Below are 20298 nucleotides of genomic sequence, written 5' to 3' on the forward strand. Positions count from 1 at the left end.
GTCTTCACACAAGGCCAGAGAGGAGGGCAGCGTCAAGGGGAAAGACTGGGTCACAACCCCACCTTCCCTAGTGGAAATGCATTCATCACTCATTTAGTAACCAACACACAGAAGATGCCTTATAAATGACGTGGATGTTTAGTGATCAGCCACGCATCCTTCCCGGTTTTTACACCGGGGTTACCTTAAAGACAAAATGATGGGAGGGGAACACAGGGCCAGGCTCCCCCAAAGACAGTGGAGTCTATTCAAGCTCCAAAGATCAGCCTTCTCACAAAAATTCACCGGCTCATACATAAGCATACACACTGCCCATGAGGTTACATTACACTTAATGAATGATTCGACGTTTTCTGTGAGATTACACTCATTTGATATTCATTGCCAAAAGGATCTGCTTCCGGTGGCCCTGGCTGGCTTGCTGAAATCCGTCTGGGGACTGAGGGCTTCCGTTCTGAGGTGGCCAGAGGGAGAGTGATTTTTTTTTCAAGCTTCCTTCCCTCCCCTCAATTACACACACACACACACACACACACACACACACACACACACACACACACACAAACACACACACACACACACCCTGTTGCCTGGAGACTGAACGGATTCCTGATGCTTACGCTTCTTTTCATTCCCCAGAAGCAGGAGCTCTGGAAACTGGGGCCTCCAGGAAACATTCCTAGGGCGGGGGAGAGGGGGGGACTCAGTGACACTTCCTCACCAGCACCAGCAGGCCCGCCCCTCCCCGCTGCCCTCCCTTTCCTCCCCAGGCCTGAAAAGCCCCAGCGGACTGGAACTGAAGGGCTCCCGCAGGGAACAAGGCCCCCTTTGAAAGCCCGTGTTTACGCAGCCCTGGGCAGGAGTTGCCATGGCCACGGTCCACCCCTGGCAGGACACAGCAGGCCTCAGCCCCAGGACACCCTCTCCGGGGCCCCGTAGCTGCTGGAGGCGCTGCTTTTCCTCAAGTCTTCGGCTCAAAACATAATCCTGAACCAAACGAAAGAGGATTAGGGCTTCCCCCCAGCAGCCCAGCGGCAGCCCCCCTCGGTGGCTCCCTGGAGGAGGGCAGGTGACCCGTCCACGCTGGGGGTGACACTGCCCGCCGGCCCCTAATGGGGTCACTTCTTTATGTAACTCATTATCGCCTCGCACCGGAGCCTAGCAGGACCCGGGAGGCCAGCCGGGGTCGCCGGGCTGCGGGAGGCCACCGCCGCGCTGACCCCAGGACAAAGGGGCAGCCCAGGCCGGGTCAGGGACCTTCGGCCCCAGCGGGTCCTACATTCCTCCCTAGCCCCCCTTCCCCCAGGACCGGCCGGAGGGATAGCAGCCTCTAAATAATTCAGCCCTCAAATTGCTCTGCGCTCAGAAGGGTTTCTTCATTTATTTTTCAGCTCTCCGAGGTCTGCAGTTTCACAAAGGGAAGCACTTTTAATCCCAACCCTGAGCCCCCTTTTGCACCCAGAGCCTCCCAAACCTCCGCGCACCCACCCCCCCAGGGCTGAAAGGAAGGAGCCCCCCAACCCCCGAATTCAACAAATTGCTGGAAGCAGATGGGGCGTGGGAAGAATAGTGGGCAGGCAGGCACTCCAGGGGCTGTAAGCTTCACCTGGCACCTGGCAGTGCTGGCAGAACTGAATGAATACAAGGACCTGAGCGTCAGCCTGCTAGACCTGCCTCTGTCAGCAGTCTCCCCAAGCTCCCTCCAGCCCCCTAGCCTCTCAGGACTTCTGGCTGCACCCGGCCCGCCACACCCCTATATAGCCCTCATGCTCATTCCAACGCAGAGGGTCTGCGGGCACAGAATTACCAGGTCACAGGTCCCTGCAAGTGGCCAGCTTTGGCTTCTGTTAATAGTATTAGCTGATATTTTATGGGGCACTCATTTCATATAATCCCCACCATAACCATATGAGGAAGGTACCTCAAATATCATCATTTCACAAGTGAGGAAACCCAGACTCAAGGAGGTAAAGACATTTCCCCAGCTCATACAGCTTAGCAGAGTGAGAATAAGGACTCGGCCCCAGCTGTCTTAATTCCAGACTCCAGGCCTTAACCCCACCTTGCACAGACACACACATATACTGCACTTCAGGATCTTCAGAGAACTCAGCCCAGAGAGGTGAAGTGACTCGTTCACAGTCACACAGCCAGCTGGGACAGTGCCAGACAAGGAACGAAGTGCCATAACCTGGGCTCAGTTCCTTTCCACATCACAGTTTCAGCTACAGAAGCATCCATATTTAGGCAGGTGAGAGCACAGTCAAGGTACTCTCTGTTTCACCATGTTAGGGTCTAATGGCCTGTGAACCTAGCTTGACCCTGGGCAATGCCCCAAGCCAGTCCTGTCCATTCCCTCCCATCCAGGGTCCAGGCTCCGTGACCTTCCCACACACAGCTCCTCTGCCTCTAGGAGAGTTTTATCTTTTGTTTCTGTTTCAAAGTCGGCCCCTCGCTCACAAGATTACAACCTCTCCCATCCCCCTTCGGGGCAGTGCAATCTCCGAGATTCCTAATGAGAAACCGCACACCAAAAGGCCAGCTCACGTTAACGCAGCACTCCAGATATTACCCAACCAACTCGCCAGTCCTTGAACCAGCTAAGCACAGGCCCCTTTCTGAGGACCGTCTCTACCCCCCTTCACAGGGTCACCCCCCAGGCCTTGGTGGTACTATACAGTCCATGGCCTCCCGGCTCCAGCTGATGAGACCAACAGGAGACAGCTGACACGAATGGGCCAACCAGCTTCTTTCACCAGGAATTTGAATCAAGGTTCTGAGCTGCTATTCAGCCTGATGGTTACTGGAACCAGAACCGGTCTAGTTGGAAGCTGAGGGCCCATGACCTCTGGCACACACACACGGAAGCAGTGGCGTCCTGCATTTGTAGGTACTTGGGAGGCCAGCCGTAGTCCCTGCCCTCCATCTTCCATTCCCCTGTGGTTTCGAATAGCTCAAGCTAGGTTTCTGTTACTGGCTGTCAGTAGAGTCTGAACTAAGAGATGGGCTGCGCTATTATCCTCCTTTTATAAATGACGAAAGAGGCTCACAGAGGTGAAGTGACTCAATGGAAGTCACATGACCAACGTGTAGTAAAGGAGAGGTTACAGTCGGTGCTGTGTGACTCTCCTTCAGTCCATCTCGTGCCTCCTCCCCTTAAAGGATTAAAGGAAGTGGCAGGTAAAAAACAAAACAAAACTCAGATAACTGAGGATAAGTGATTAGGCTGGGGGCACTCCAATGGACTAAAGCCACCGGCAAGAAATACAAAATCCTTGCCTCTAAACTGGGAAGACAGCCCTTTGCCCTGCTGTGTTTCCCAGCCTCGCTAGCGGTTAGGTTGAATCCATGGGACTAGTTCCCGCCAATGAAATGTGAATGGAAGTAGGGGTGTCTGTTCCTTGCGAGGCGGCTAGAAGCCAGGGGCTGTCTCCATCTCTCTTCCACTCCTGTGATAACTTTTTTTTTTTTTAATTTTTTTTTCAACGTTTTTTATTTATTTTTGGGACAGAGAGAGACAGAGCATGAACGGGGGAGGGGCAGAGAGAGAGGGAGACACAGAATCGGAAACAGGCTCCAGGCTCCGAGCCATCAGCCCAGAGCCTGACGCGGGGCTCGAACTCACGGACCGCGAGATCGTGACCTGGCTGAAGTCGGACGCTTAACCGACTGCGCCACCCAGGCGCCCCTCCTGTGATAACTTTAAAGGTCCCAGATTTCAGACGGTGTGGATAGGGGAGGACTGCTGAACGGCACCAGACTCTCCATGAGCACAAATGAAACCCAGATTGTGTCAAGCCCCTGGCACATTAGGATTTGATTATTACTACAGCACAGGTCTAGCCTCTCCTGAATGTTCACAAGTTATTCGACCTGTTGTGCCCTTCAGCACATTTGCCTGGTCTGCAGGATGCTACATTTGTTTGTTTTAACATTCATTTGCTTAACAAATATTTTTAGAGCACCAGTGCCAAATGCTGTAATGGGGAGAGCCAAAAGCACTGCACCAAAAAAAAAAAAAAAAAAAAAAAAAAAGACCCAGTCCCTCCCTCAAGAAGCTCCTCATCTGGTGACCCACATGCCCACACTGGGGCTTTTTTTTTTTTTTTTTTTTTTTTTTTTTTTTTTTTTTTTTCTGGGGCTTTTTTTAAAAAAGAACAGTTCCACAGGTGTGAAAGCAGCTGCCCCCTCACCCCCCCAACCCCCCCCAGCCCCCCACCCCCCCCAGCCAGCGCCTGGCTACACTGAGCTCTGAGAAAAGGTAAGCTGCCAGGAGGGAAAGGCAGCTGGTCCCAGCAACTCCAGGACGGTGGCAGCCAAGAGTGAGTTCACAGCAGGTTTTCACACCCTGCTCCCTCCCAGCTCCCCTCCCACTGGCCTCATGGCCACACACAAGTGCTTCCCCTGCCCTGGGCACAGAACATAAGAGAGAAGGCATCAGGGAGGAGTCACCAAGAGAGCAGGTGGCTGGTAGAAAGCAAGAGCAACGGAAGACACAACTCCTCTGCCCGCACCCTCCTCTGTAGCAGAAGGATCTCCTCTGGGAATCACCGCCCCCCACTTCATTTATCTTAGCCCCAAAAGTCTCCAACGACTACGCTTTTCTCTCCTGACCCCACATAGTTGAGGACCAACCAGAGAAATCATCATTGTCCAGAACTGGTATCTCGCTATTGTCCCCTTCCTTTATGCCAGAAGTTAGATGAGAAGTTAGCTCGTAGGGTTGCCATATACAGTTGTGTGAGCTGTTCACTTCACAAGGTGCCCATCCAAGGGGGCAAATGGGGCTGGAATCTAGCCTATGCTCTGCTTACCAAGCTCGGTCCCCCAAGAAAGGGTCCTGTCTTCTAATTCACACGGCGGTATCTGCTGTATGCTGAACCCACAGAAGCACAGAGACAGTGCTTCTCCATAAATAAAGCTTGGAGAAGTCTGATGATGAGGATATGCGAATGTACTATACTGGTCTCTCTACTTCTGTGTATATTTGAAAATTTTCACAATAAGGGGCGCCTGGGTGGCTCAGTGGGTTGAGCATCCAACTTTTGATTTCAGTTCAGGTCATGATCTCACAGTTCATGAGATCGAGCCCCGAGTTGGGGTCTACACTGACAGAGCTGAGCCTGCTTGGGATTGTCTCTCTCTCTCTCTGCCCCTCCCCTGCCTCTCTCTCAAAATAAAGAAACATTAAAAAAGAAAAGAAAAGAAAAGAAAAATTTCCCAATACAAGTTTAAAACCAAAAACCATCCTACCTAGTAAATGGCTGCATTATTTGGACAAGTTACTTCACACCTTAGTCCTTAGTCACAGCTCCTACTTCTAAACAGACAACAGTCCCGGGCTCACAGGGCTGATACAGGACTAAATTGAATTACTTAAGTGAAATGCTTGACACAGAATAGGTCCTCTTATGAATGGGAGCTGTTAACAGTGGCGGCTGCTGATGGCTGGGGCAGGAAGGAAAACGAGGCAAAATGGGGACAGAGAGACATTGTTGAGAAAAGCCAACACTCTGGAAAATGTGTGCCACGAAGCCAGAGAGAGTCTGAAAACGCGACCACCCTTTTAACATTCCAGGGGCTGGTGTGAGGAGCTTCCTTGCAACCCTCCCCACCTCTCTCCAGGCAGACTTCACATTCCCCTGGCGACCCCAGCCTCAGCTCAGAATCCAAATTAAGGTCCACAAAAAGGTCACAAAGAGTGGCTCAGAAAAGGATGTGTTCCCCAGCCTCTTGGCAAACTCAGAGAACAGGGCGACTTGCCGGTGGGGCTGGGCAGGCAGGATGTGCTCACACCTGGATGCCTCCTGTCTGGAGTCCCGGAAGAGACCGAGAGATCCCCAAAGACGGTCCAAGGCATCAGGCATCAGCACAGGGAGGGCCCCTGCCACCTTCACAGGACAGGGGTCAGAAGTAGCCATTCACATCCCTGAAGGTCAAAAGCTGTTTTTGAATTGTCTAGTTTTATGTAATGAATTTGTATGTTAATGTCTTCAAAATTATCACTGCTGTGTGTGAATTTCACCAGTGGTTTGTCATTTAAAAATGACCCTTACACCCCCTATTCATTTCCCCTTAAGGCCTGTTCATTCCCCAGAGCCTCACAGGGATGGCAAGGGCTGAGGGTGGCAGTGACAGGAAGCTGGGAGCTCTTCCCAGAGCCCCTGGAGGGACCTCAGCCTTGGCTTGAACCTCAAGGCCCCTCGTGTCCGCCTGGCCTCTCTGTCTGGGGAGACTGCCACAGAAGGCTTCTGGTTTTGGTCAAATGCCATCCCACTCTCTTGCTCTCTCCTTTCTTTTTTCTTTTCCAGGACGATAGCTAATAGGATGATTCAGTCCCTTATTAAGTCGATTCATGAGAAAAAAGGAAGTCACCCAAGTTTCCAATCTTCTCTTCATTAAACGCAAGCCACTCTATGGCTCATCCCCATAAGTCCTTGATAGAAATCTGGTAACAAGGAAGAAATTCACTAAAAAGCCCTTGCTTCACCTTTCCTTTCACGTCCCAAGAATTCACTATCCTCGGCTCGTTTTCTAAGTTTCTATAGCTGTCACAGCTGAGGGCTGAGTTGGGATTTAAAGACAGGCTTCCAGATAAAATGTGATAGAAGGGGAAAGAGGCACGTGGCTCTTAAATCCATAGACGGGGGGCGCCTGGGTGGCGCAGTCGGTTAAGCGTCCGACTTCAGCCAGGTCACGATCTCGCGGTCCGTGAGTTCGAGCCCCGCGTCAGGCTCTGGGCTGATGGCTCGGAGCCTGGAGCCTGTTTCCGATTCTGTGTCTCCCTCTCTCTCTGCCCCTCCCCCGTTCATGCTCTGTCTCTCTCTGTCCCAAAAATAAATTTAAAAAAACATTAAAAAAAAAAATTTAAAAAATCCATAGACGGTGCACTCCCTCATGGCAGATAGTAAAAATCCACCCAGAAAACGTCCTTCTCTGTCCCTGCGGCTCTCCTCAACTCTGTCCCAAACTTAGAAGCAGCTGTTTCCCTATAACTCCAAAAAAAGCTCTCATATGCTCCGTCCCCTCATTCTTTCCAACACTGTGATCTGTACACTTAATCTACCTCCAGGCTCAGCTTATCCGTCCCTCGGCTCCTCAGATAAAAGGAGAGGAGCAGTGAAAGAATAAAAAGTCCAACGCTACCACAGAATAAAGCCCTCTTGTAAACACCATCTACAGACTCAGCAGCCTGGCTTTCTGGGTTCGCGGCCCACTTCCTCAACTAACTAGCCGAAGGATCTCGGGCGAGTTGATTCAACCCTCTGTGCCTCAGTAAAGTGGTGATAATACCATAGTCGTCTAGGGCTGAGTAAATAAATTAATGTGCTTAAGAAGGTGGCTGGCAGGCAACAGGCATGTAATAAATGCTAGCTGTTATTACTGGACCATCACAACGATCCTGCGCGATATGCATTATTATTCACAGCTCTGTTTAGCAGATGTGTTTGTTCAATAGGCATTTGTTGTTGTGGGTGTAACAATAGCTTAACCTCAAGAAAAGTACAAACCAAGAAGTTAGGTGATCTGCTCAGAACGACACGGTCCATTCGTGGCAGGGGTGAGACCGGACCTCTGGTCTTGGACTCCAAATGACATGCTGACGAGCTTCACACTTTCGCACGCTCCCTCCCTCAGGCACAGAAATTTAAGAAGTGCCATGGATCAGCATCAAAAACAGATTTCAGTTCCGTAGCCCCCAGAGAGTGGCAGTATCTCAAGGGAAGGGTGCAGGATTTGCCAAACAAAATCAATTTCCATTTGTTTTCATATTCCAAGAAAACACACCAAAGCGGCCTTAGGAGAAGGTGCCACCCCATCAGAGGTGTCAAAAGACCACTCACGGCGGAGGCTTGTACGGGCCTCAATAATGTTTCAGACTAAAAGGGCTCCCTCGGGAGGCTCCTAGGCTGTCAGCGATTTGCAAAAAAGGTCAGTGCAAATCATTTGGGAGCACATTTATGCAGGCCTGGCCTAAGCCGTGTGGACTTCTGCCAAGCCCATAGTTTTTTTAAACACGCACTGTCTTCACCCTTGATAAATAGCAGCCAGGCTACAGAAATATTTCCATTACGCCCAAAGCCTCACTTGCCGCCACAACTCATCGAAATGGAGGTTTCCAGTTTGAGACGAACTCTTCCACAAAAACATCAAAAAACACACCAACCTTTCCAGCAGAGGTAACCAAGCTGGCATTTAGGGAACCTCCAAACACGAGTAAATGATATTTGTGGAAACAAATTATTTGGTAAGCATATGCTCCTGCCCAAACTCTTAATTGTATCTAATCAATGGATTAAGCCCATCTCTTCTAGCTCTGTTATGAACGCTCGTTACAAGATTTCTTTCTACACATGCGCTTCCATGAATGCTCTTCACGTCGTATATCAAGACTGATGAAGTCACCTTCTGGCCATGCTGGAGAGCTAGCAATGAAAAGCGTTTCACATGTAGCCCTGGCCCTACCACCAACTACCACGTCATTTCACGAAATGATAATACAAACAACAACTGGCACCAGCAACAGCAGCTAACACTTACGTGTTAGCAAATATGCTAACTTGCAAATATGCTAAGCCTTGCGCTAAGGACTCAGTAAGTATTTGATTCACGGGGCACCTGGGTGGCTCAGTCCGTTAAGCGTCCGACTTCGGCTCAGGTCACCCTCTCACGGTTCATGGGTTTGAGCCCCGCATCAGACCCTCTGCTGTCAGTGCAGAGCCTGCTTCAGAGCCTCTGTCCCCCTCTTTCTCTGCTCCTCCCCCCCCCCCGTGCTCGCTCTCTCTCTCTCAAAAATAGAAATAAACTTTTAAAAAAAAGTTAAAAAAACCATTAAGTATTTGATTCTCATTAGCAATTATTAGGGAACAGCGATACCCTCATTGTGTGGGTCAGGAAACCGAGATTCTGAGAAACTAACTTGCCCTAAAAACCCAACAGCGACTGCAGAGGCGGCGTTCAAACTCATGTTTGTAACCACATACCATAGGTCTCTCTGAGCTGCCTTAACAACCCAGGATCACAAATTCTTCCAGGAACGGGCTGGGCGAGCTTCAAAATCCTTTCTGGCTTTAAAATTCAGTGATCCTCAAGGGCTACCTGGGTGGCTGAGTCAGTTAAGCCTCTTGGTTTCAGCCGAGGTCATGATCTTGTGGTTCCCGGTTCGAGCCCCACATGGGGCTCTGGGCTGAGAGTGCACAGCCTGCTTGGGATTCTCTCTGCCCCTCCTCTGCTTGCTCTCTCTCAAAATAAAAAAATAAACTTTATAAATAAACGAAATTCAGTAATTCTCTCTTATTTATTTATTTTTAAAGATTTTTATTTGGGGGAGGTATGTGGGTGGCTCAGTCGGTTAAGCATCCAACTCTTGATCTCGGCTTAGGTCATGATCTCACGGTTCATGAGTTCGAGCCACACATTCAGCTCTGTGATGACAGCACGAAGGCTGCTTGGGATTCTCTCTCTCTACCTCTCTCTTTCTGCTCCTCCCCTGCTCACGCTCTATCTCTCTCAAAATAAAGAAATAAACTTAAAAAAAAAAAGATTTTGGGGCACCTGGGTGGCTCAGTTGGTTAGGCATCTGACTTCAGCTCAGGTCATGATCTTGTGGTCCGTGAGTGAGTTCAAGCCCCTGCCATCAGGCTCTGTGCTGACAGCTCAGAGCCTGGAGCCTGCTTCAGATCCTGTGTCTCCCTCTCTCTCTGCCCCTCCCCCGCTCATGCTCTGTCTCTCTCTCTCTCTCTCTCTCTCTCAAAAATAAATAAAACATTTAAAAAATTTTTTAAAAGATTTTATTTTTTTAAGTAATCATTACACCCAGTGTGGGGCTCAAACCAACACCCCCAAGATCAAGAATCACATGCTCTACCAACTGAGCCAGCCAGGCACCCCAGTGATTCTCTCTTTTAGAAATAAAATGAATTTATGACTTGGAGAAATAAAATGCAATGATGTGGTGGGACTGCTAAGATGGACTGAAACATCTGTGTGTGCCTTCCCCAGATCCCACCAGCGGAGGAGAACTCCTGGTTTTCCAGGATAATGATACCCTGTAAAACAACCAGACAGGCCCCAAACCGTCTCTGGAAAAATGACAGCTTGAAGTTCTTACAGGACACCCCAAACTTGCTAGGGTCTGCTAATTCTCAACTGTCAGCGCGCAAACCTTAATTTGACTTCTTCTTCTTTTTTCTTTTTTTTTTAAGGAAAGTCAAATGCAAGAAAATGTGCACAGTGGGGGCTAGTTTCAAGGATGTCAGTCCAAGGTGTGTGTAGGCCTTGTGGCATACTTACACCTGCTCTCCTCTCAGGTCTACACCTGCTCGTGGAAAATCCACCTGACGCAGGTAATGTGTTTCACAGCTTCCCTGTGACCGCCCAGCCCGGTGGCTCAGCAGTCAGGTAGCTGCGCAACATTGTGTCCTACACACTCCTGTTGATATCTTCATACACTCCCTTCCTCATCACGCATCCCAATCCCCAGACACACAGACCCTCCACGGCTTCCTAGCCCGACTCCATCTCTGATTCATCTTCTTCCTCTCCCTGCGCAACCCAGGGGCTCCCTGTCTGGCCACCTTACCACGGGCCCACACGAGGCCAGCGGGGAGGCTCTCTCCCAGCTCACCCCTCCCGCCGCTCGCCCGAGCTCGCTGGCTCTCTCAGCTCCTGGCACAGCCTGAAACCGAAACTAATCTCAGACCTGAACAAAATGAAATCATTTCCTATGCCTGATCACCCTACATGACCACTGAAAATCTTCTCAACAGAGCTCCAAACCAGAGCTCTGGAGAATAGCCCCCTAGTACCTACTGCTTCCTTAACAAACAAGGAACAACAAGGTTAGAGGAGGAGGCAGAGTGATTTCTGTTGCTGCTTTGTTTTAATTTGCATGAGTCCATTTAAACTGATCCCAGCAAGTGAAGCCCACCACCCAGTATTTCAAAGCCACTGTTCAGCATCTGTTCATATTTGTCTCATTCTTTTTTTTTTTTTTAATTTATTTATTTTGACAGAGAGAGCACAAGTTATGGAGGGGCAGAGAGAGAGAGGGAGGGAGAGAATCCCAAGCAGGCTCTGCACTGCCAGTGCAGGGCTCGATGCAGGGCTCGAACTCACAAACCGTGATATCACGACTTGAGCCGAAGTTGGACGCTTAACCGACTGAGCCACCCGGGCGCCCGTTGGCTCATTCTTAATCAGATTCCCTTCTGAGAGCAAGCCTTGTTTCTCTTAAGAGATCTCTGTGGCCCTCTTGCTGAATGCAGTTTAGATCACTATATCCTTATGCTTTTTCTCAATTTGGAAAATTCAGCCTTTACTTTTGTGCTAGGATCAATGACAAACCCAAAGCAAACGAAAAAAGCAGGTCATTATAAATGAACATAACGTCAGCCCTTGATGTTCTTTCAAAGAACTGTAAGTTTTGAGGAAGATCCTAAACTGTGTTGTGTCAATTCCCCTCACCCCAGCACGCTTTGGGACACCTTTCTCTGCGCCTGGGGGGATTAGACAATGATTCTACTGTCGGCCTATGCTACACAGAAGTGCAAGGACAAGGGTGCTGGCCCAACAAGTGTATGGCAAAAGAGTAATGACTTCTGCTATTTACTTTTCATTCGGCAAGGTTCGCCAAAGGCGCCAAATGTGCACCCAAAGCTCTTCTGGGTGCCAGGCCAGCAGGGTGACCTGGATGACCCAGTAGCTCCAGCAGGGAACAGGCATCCTCAGAAGCATCTGAGCACAGCTGATGCTTTTCTCTAGTGCCAACAGCCCAAAGGTCAACTCCTTGCGGGTTTCCCGCAGGCCTCGTCACAAGGCTTGGACCCCACCCCGTGGGCACTCCCGGTAAGCATCCCCTCTGACTGGGATCAGCGCAGGGCAAGACCCCAGCTGTTGGGCAGATGTGCTTCGTGTCCTGGCTCACTGACTAATGGATGAGCCGCTCCGTGTTACGGCAAAATAAGGACCTAGGCCAGATTTGAGCCATCTTCTAGCTCAGAAATTCCAGCTCCTTTCACCCTCCTATCGCTGAGCTGACACAGACCTCTAGGGGCCTCTACTTCATCTTCCTGTCTCCAGATGAAATCTCTGAAACCACCAAGACAAATGAAACTCGTTCCCATTTCTAAAGACCTTCAGGGGAGGCCATTCCCCTCTGCTCCTATGAGTCACTTGTTCTCACATCTCACATCCTGTCTGCAAGGAACGTTTTCCTCATCCCTTACTCGAGTCCTTCCTCCACAGCTTACGTTCATTTGCCTCTGGTTCTGCTTCTAAGTTCGGAGAGACAGGAGTGAATCACTGTGCTCTGAGCAGTAACTCTATTTTTTTTTTTTAAAGTAATCCCTACACCCAACGTGGGGCTCAAACTTACAACCCCGAGATCACGAGTCGCATGCTCCAGTGGCACCTGGGTGGCTCAGCGGGCTAAGCATCCAACTCCTGATTCCTGCTCAGGTCATGATCTCACAGTTCACGAGCTCGAGCCCCACATCCGGCTTCGCATCGTGCTGACAAAGCAGAACCTGCTTGGGAATCTCTCTCTCTCTTTTATCTCTCTCCCCCTCCCCTGCCCCCCCCCCTCTCTCTCTCTCATTAAATAAACTTAAAAAGAAAAAAGAGTTGCATGCTCCACCGACAGAGCCAGCCAGGTGCCCCTCTGGGCAGTAACTCTTAGAAGATTTCTATTTCTTCTTCAGCAAGTTCACTGCAAGCATTACAGGAGATGACTCTTAAAAACCACAAAGACATCAAGGAAGCCAACTGCACTTCCCAGTTCCTGCCTCACCCCAGCCAGGGTGTTGCAGGATCCAGAAAATTTGACCCTCGGTTCTAATCAAAGTTCACAGAGTGGGAGAGTGATGTCCCGGAGACAGCGGCCACCTTTGCTCTCACTCGGCTCCAGTGCCCTCTCTTGCAGGCAGCCTTCCCCACCCCAGCTCTTCTGGACGGTAGAGCGTCCCCTCTGCAGTGCTTTGTCTCACAGCAGTGCTTGCCGTGGAGTTCTGGGCTAACCTGTCTCCCCTACAAGACCACAGGCATCTTGCAGGCAGGGGCCTCAATGACCTTTGTACGGGGGGGTCAGCCCCAGCAGAGTGCCTGGCACTTGGCCAGCGGTTCTCGGCAGACTGAACACTCCAGGCACCTTCTGGTGATGTCTGAGTGTGGCCTGGGCTGCCCTTCCAGCAGAGCACGAAGCCCTTTAGCCCCAGCCCCACTGTCCTCGCCTCTCTCCACCCCTAGCCCAGAATTTCTCTAAGGATGTAAGCTCTACAGAGACAGGCCTCGTGGATTCAAATCCTGGCTCTACCACCTTCTAGACATGTGATCTTGGGCAAGTTATTTAACCTCTTTACGTCTCTGTTTCTTAACTGAAAAACAGATCTGACATCTCATAGAGTCTTGTGAGAATTAAATGAGCTGATCCGTGAGAAGCACCTGGAACAGGCTTTGAGCCATAGCAAGTGCTCAGGGAGTGCTAGAATTATTCAGCAGATCTATTCCTTCCTGAAACCCCCTCCACCTTGCAGCTTCCACTCTTGACTGCATAGGGGGCCTGCCCCCCATCCCCGCTACACTCCCTTTCTCCAGAACCAATGTTAGCATCAACATAAAAGTCATGCAACTCTCCTACCTTATTATGACCCTTTCCCAACTCCCCTACTCTCATCAGCTTATTCTCTTACCCAAAAAGAAGGGAGAAGAGTCGGTTCCACAGCAGGGCTACAGATGCTGAGTCATTCTGTACCCAACTACGCTTCTCTATCATCACCCTTGACATTTCAGGCTCCCATCTCCCCACTATGCAGAACCCTTTGCTCATAATTTAAAAGCCTGAACACACTTCATCCTACTCCTCCTAAAGCCAGCTTCCACCTCTACAGTCTTTAGACTGTAAAATCTTTACCAAAGATTTTCCTTAACAACAAGGAGCCTCAGAACATTAGCACCCATGTGCAGAAATAATAACAGTAATAATAGGGGCACTTGGGTGGCTCAGTCCGTTGAGCGTTGGACTTTGGCTCAGGTCATGGTCTTGTGGTTTGTGAGTTCGAGCCCCACATGGGGTAGCTGCTGTCAGCGTAGAGCCCTCTTGGGATCCTCTCCCTCTCCCCCTCCCCCACTGCCGCACACCCTCTCTCAAAAATAAACATTAAAAAAAAGTTAACAAAAATAATAGTACTAATAGCTTCTACACTAAAGAACATTTATTCTTTGGCATACACATTAGTTCTCCTTCCACGCTTTCTAAAGCTGAGAGACTGAGGCACTTATAAAATCAGAGAGGAAGAGAGAGGGCTGGGACTCTAACTTCGGATCCTACGCTCTAAACCACTGAGCTAGGGGGTGGGGGGGGGAGGGCACCAAAGGGCCCCAACTGCCTCTGGGGGAAGGAGGTTAGAGGGAGCTGGAACTTCTTTATCCCACCAATCATTCCTCAGAGACACTTGGTGCCACCATAACAGAAATGGAAAGGCCACATTTTACAAGGGAGTTTCTGTTTACAGGCATTGTTACAGCATTTGCCATTTATGACCTGTTTTAAAAATAATAAGAGAGGCCCCTGTGGGTGGCTCAGTCAGTTGAGCGTCCGATTCTTGGTTTCCACTCAGGTCATGATCCTTGAGGCGTGGGATCAAGCCCCGTGTCCGGCTCCACACTAAGCGTGGAGCCTGCATGAGAGTCTCCCCCACTCCTCGGTCCCTCCCCCACTCATGTGCACTCTCTAAAAAAAACAAAAAAACAAAAATTAAAAATAAGCGTAATAGCCGCGTTATTAGGAGCCCATTATAACTGCTGTGACAGATCAGACGTGCTCACTGGGAGGCTGAAGGCAGAGATCAGAGAAGCACTGAGTGAGCCACCACAACCAGCATCCTCGACTCGCCAGTGCTATCCAGGGCAGCAGCAGTGAATGTGAAATTTTAGTCACTGCCACAGGACCCTGACATCTCACCAAGACAACTTCCAAGTCCCAAATTCGGGGACTTGGACTGTGGCGTCTCCAAGGCCTCCTGTGGCTCTTCCTGTAAGCAAAGGAGCCTGTCAGAGTCAATGAAATGGTGGCATCTCCTCCTCCGGGCCATTTTGCATAGTTAGAGGTGACCCCTGCCTGACTCCAGCTTCCTGCCCCCAAGGCTTTAGAATACTCCTGAGGAAATGTAGGAAGCTCTGAAGGAGGGAACAAGTGTGGGTACTGCTGTACCCCAAACACTGTGCTGGCTACTTAAATAAAGCAAAATGCCCATGAGCTACCACTGTCTCGGGGCACTTGAGCCTCAGAAGTGCTTCTCAACACCAAAGCAGAGAGGTCAGAGATGGCAACCCCTACTAAAGGCCCTTCTAGATCCGACAGCAAGCGTAGGTGCCACGAACACCTAAGCAGCCAAACTAGGGCACTTTGGTTAAGAAACCAAAAAGGCAGGCCACACTTCCTGGGGTGCACTGGGGTCGGTGACATCTGTCTCCTCTGGGCCCCCCACTGTCGTTTAAAGTCCAAAGGAACCTACAGTACCTGGATCCTGGCCTTGGACAATGGTGCCCCAAAACTCCTCAAGAGGGGCAGTGTTTTCACACTTGCACTCTCCACTGAAGCTCCTCCTTCCACCTCAAGCCCTCTTCGCCAAGAATAAGCTGGGGCTCTTAAAGCGCCTGGCTCCATACCCAGTGAAATTATACTTGCCTCTAATCCGATAGAACTGTGGTCCCCACGCAGCGCCTAGAGCCTTCTCGCCACACAGACAGCCCCTGGAGAAGCCCCCTGCCCCAGTCATCTGCCCCCATCCTCTGGCTGACTGGAGCTGGGCTCTGGTCCAGAGTTTCCAGGTCACCGTGGCCACACGCCCAAAGTTGCATGAGAAGGTCATGAGAAACAACATCCTGAGAAGTCTACTCTTCGCACACTGGGATTACTCACTGACTGGCCACAAAGGAGAGAACCGTTCTGAATGGACTTTGCTGGACCGAGACTGTAGATCAGGGGTCTTCCAAGGGGTTCCAGTTCCAAAGGGTATGGTAACATCGTGATAGCGTATACAAAATGTGTCCCTGCACACGTGCACTTTGGAGACAGCAGGAGCTGGGGCTTTCACCAGATTCTCAAAGGGGCCCATGACCCCAGCCTCTGGCCCCAAGTCCCCTCCCTAGTCATGTTACCACTGCTGGGCCATCCTAGTCGTCCAAGTTCTCTCTCCTGTTTAAGGATGTGCCCAGGCCTGACGCACCACTCCTGTTCCCTTATCTCCTGCTCCTTCCAGCAGCAGAAAGGGGACAGGCGGATTTCAAACCCAACCCTCCTGCACACACCCTTCAGCCTCCTGGTGACGTGAGCCAGGTTTCTCTCTCCATCCCAGAGATGCCACCCTCCATTCAAAATAGAGGTCCCAATGGCATCGACCCCTGACAACAGAGAGGGCCCAGTTTCACACTTGATTCCACAAAGGGGTCAAATCTCATGGTAAGGTGACCTCCTCCATGAGAATTCCCTGTGTCCCTCACTTCTTCAGGCATACATGGCTAACTCCACCAGGCGGTAAAGATGAGCATGCCTGCCAGAGAAAGAGCATGAGAGGCCCAGAACATCTCCCTGAGTCCCTTCTGCAGGACCAGGTGGCTCAGGATGCTCAGAATAACCAACAGGCAAGGTTATTCCCCATGTGGGGTGGTGTTCCTGCCTCAGGGCCAGGTGGGGAGTGAGATGGTCTCCTTGCATCCCGTACCACCTCTAGGACATCTTACATCTAAACTCCCAGTCATTCCCCTCACTCTCACCAAAATACATACATATGTGTGTGTGTGTGTGTGTGTGTGTGTGTGTGTGTGTGTGTGTGAATGTACACACACACACACACACACATATAATAAAATTAATAAAATAAAGGAAAATCTAAAACCTCCTTTCCCCTAAAACAAGTCCCTCTCCAGGAATTTCATTTCAGTAAAAATTTCCTGCAGCCAAAACTTCTTTTAAGGAGAAAAGAAAAGGCCAAGCCAGTGCCGGGTGTAAGGCAACAATGCAAGGAGAAACTGAAGAGGAAAGAATGAATAAACGCCAACACCAACCCCCTGGAGCTTAGAGCCCGGGGCATACCGAGCCGAGGGGCGGGGGAGCAGGGGCGGGGACAGTGCGTTCTGAACTTTCCCTAGCGAGCCACCGGGAGATGCAGCTCCCAGGGGACCGGGTGGGACCAGAAAAGGCTGAGCCGACCTGTGACATCGGCGGGGACGGGAAGCCAGCCTCCCCTCCTCCTAGGAGGAGCTCTGCCCTCAGCAGGCGCCCCCCGCCAGCCAGCGCCCCCAGGCCCGGGCAGCGCTGCGAGGGGCGCCCACACAAAAGGGGGAGCGGCCGGGGCAGGGGCTCAGGGCGGCGCCGGCTCAGGGAGGCCTCTCAGCCCATCCCGGCGCCGCCCGCCCGCCCGCGACCACCCCTCGAGCCCCGAGCCCCGCTCCCCGCCCCCGCCCCCCGGTGCCCGCCCGCCTCGCGCGCCCACGGCCTGGGTGAGGAGGGGGCTCGGGGAGGAGGCGAGGGCCGCGACCCGGCGCACGCGGCTGGGGCGGCGCGGGCTCCCGGGAAGCCGCGGCGGCAGCGCCGGGAATCAAACTCGCGCCGGCCCGGCCCTCCCGGCGGCGCCGCGGCGATCGGCGCCCGAGAAGGTGGGGCCGCCGGGCCGGGCCGGAGCCGGCTCGCGCGGGGGAGCGAAGGGAGGGTCTTACCGAGCAGCCGCCACGCGCGTCCGCTGCCCCGCGGGCCCGAGGGGCCGGCGGGCGGGGGAGGGGCCGCGATCCCGCGCCGGCGGCGGTGGCGGCGGTGGCGGCGGCGGGCCCGGCGCGGCGGCGCGGCTGGGGCGCGGGAGGCGGAGAATGCGAGGCGAGGCCAGCTTCCTAGCGGCGGGCGGCGAGAAATGCAGCTGTCCCTGCGCGGCCGCCGGCGGGGCCACAAGTGGGGCCGCGCGGGGAGGAGCGGGACCGCGGGCGGGGCGCCGGCCAGGCCGCGGCGCCCCCAGACCCGCTCGGAGGTCCGACCCCCTCCGAGAGAGGAGGGAAGCCGGAATGGGGGGGGGGGGCGGGAAGCGGCACAGTCGCGGGGCTGGGGGGCTCCGGGGGACGGTTGGCGGGGTCTCCCCTGCGTCGCCCCCGCACCAGCCGCCGTGAGCCCCCACCGGCGGGCCGGAGGGCGTGAGCTAGGAGCCTCGGTCTCCCCCGGCTAGTGGGGTGCGGGGCGTCCTGCCCCTCCCTGCTCGGGGACCGGCGCCGGGAAGGCGCTCCCGGAGACGGGTCGGGGTGGGGCGGGGACCCGAGCGCGTGGCTCGGAGGGCCACCTAAGAGCAGAGCTGCCCGGGCGGGTGCAGAGGGTGGACGACGCGCATCTGGGCCTGGGACAGCTGCGGTGTGGGGGAAGGGTGGCGCCTGGGAAGCTAGGGCTCCGGGAAGGAAACAAAATGCCGAGGTCGGAGGAGATGGTGAGGAGGGGGTCAGGAGATCAAAGCTGTTATCCATCACATCACATCACATCATCAGATACCTCCTGCCATCTCCCCATCTCCCAGCATCCCCGGTCACTTTTGGGGGCTTCTGAGCCCTGAGAAGATTTTCCACAGAAGAACTTGTCCAATAAATGGGAGATCAGATTTGACTATTCTTTTTCATGTGGTTTGGCTTCAAACTCCAGTGTGGGGCCGGGGGGGGGGGGGGGGGGGGACGGGGGCAGGTGGCGACAGCCCAGTATTCTGCGTTGAAGAGGAGCTACATAGGAGGTCTGAGGAGGGTGCAGTTCCAGCCCCGCCCCCGACAGCTTGCGAAGGGTCTGCACCCTCCTCTTCCACAGCCTGCCTTGGAGGCCCACTTCCCATGTGGGCCCAGACTCCAGGGAATAGCCCCTCTCCCCTCTTCCTCTGAGGGCTTCCCCCTAGCTCTGCTGAGACAAGTCAACCTGCTCAGCCACAGAGACATCTGATGGTAAAAACCACAAACCAGAGTGCCCCAGACACCGTGTGTTTCCATCATTTGCATGTCAAGGGAAGGTTTCTTTAGCAAGTTGGGAACTTGTGAGGAGGAGAAACCTCAGAACCACACCCTCCTTGGGGAGGTCCAACATCAGGTTAGCATTTGGAGTACAGCTCCAGGGTGGGGTGCCCAGACCCTCTGAGGATCTCCTCTCCACCCCACACCCCACCTCATGCTCCTTCACTTGGTGGTACATGCCCTTGCGGGGGGGGGGGGGGTGCTTGAAACCTCAGGAGGTAGTCCCTAGACCCCAGATCAAAGACCCTTAATCTAGACCAACTGCCTCCTGCCTCCCTGCTGACTCCTGGCTCCTGTCCTGAAGTTGTAACTGGGAGCTTGGGATTGATCCTCTTTGCGGGTCTTCTAGATTATGTCATCATGAGTGTTACCTTATTCCAGCCCACAGTGCGGTTCACTTTTCTGCCTACTTGCAAGATGCTTCTGCAGTTCCTCCCTGTCACCTGCAGAGCCCGGAAAACGCATCCGCAGACTTGGAGATACCGCTATTTGCATTTGCCCCTGAGTGTTCATAAAATCTTTTAATACGCTATTAATACAGTCATCAAATGAAATCAGTCACTCGAATGGACGCTCTTCATTGAAGGACACTTCTTGGGCATTGCTACCTTATCCTTCCTTTCAGGGCTGTCTTTCTGGAAGCTTTTCCTCAGACCCCTCCCCTGCCTCTGATACCCACCCTGGGTAACTTCCCTCACTCCTACCACTGCCTCTGAGCCATAAGGGCCCAGAGGCTCCCAGGCCAGGCCTGCAGGTCCCTCGGACACCTCACAGGCAAGGAGGCTAAAATCGAACTCGGAGCCTTTGCCTGTCCAATCCTCCTCCTCCTCCTCTTTGGCAGCTGGAAACCTCAGGTCTCAAGTGTCCCTTGCCCTATATTCTATTGGTTACCAAGTCCTGTTCCTTCCTCCTCCACCCCACCCCCACCTCATTCCCCCAGCTTCTGCCCTGGGTTGGGCCCCTGTTGTCCCTGCTCAGCTCAGAGGATGACATATGCTCTCAGGCACAACCCCCACGCTCCAGGAGGCTCCATCGGTTCTTTCTCCCCTTCTCTGCTTCATACCTTCACACCTGAGGGATGCCCCCCTTTTTAAGAAGCCTGTAACCCTGCCCTGCCCTCCGGCCATTGCCCTGGTTCTCTCTTGCCCATTCCTCGATAGCTCAATAAACTTCTCCAGAAAGAAACCAGACATGCTGTCTAATCCCTCAATCCCCATTGGATCCTGTAGTTGAGACCCTGCCCCCAGCATTCCAGGGGCAGTTAACACCCTGAAA

The 20298-nt window shown here is 52.6% G+C and overlaps 1 protein-coding gene across 2 annotated transcripts in view; it reads right to left on the reverse strand.

The window, feature by feature from the left end:
* CUEDC1 (CUE domain containing 1) overlaps nt 1-18018 on the reverse strand; it is an 83455-nt gene extending 65437 nt beyond the window's left edge. Inside the window, exon 1 of one of the 2 annotated variants that reach the window (XM_058704369.1) lies at nt 17716-18018. The gene's annotated coding sequence lies outside the window, so the exon portion shown is untranslated. The remainder of the gene's footprint in view (nt 1-17715) is intronic. The other variant, XM_058704367.1, reaches the window with a different exon arrangement.
* Between the last annotated feature and the right edge of the window lie 2280 nt (nt 18019-20298).

Source organism: Neofelis nebulosa, chromosome 16 (assembly GCF_028018385.1).
Source record: "Neofelis nebulosa isolate mNeoNeb1 chromosome 16, mNeoNeb1.pri, whole genome shotgun sequence".
NCBI classification, from domain to species: Eukaryota; Metazoa; Chordata; class Mammalia; order Carnivora; family Felidae; genus Neofelis; species Neofelis nebulosa.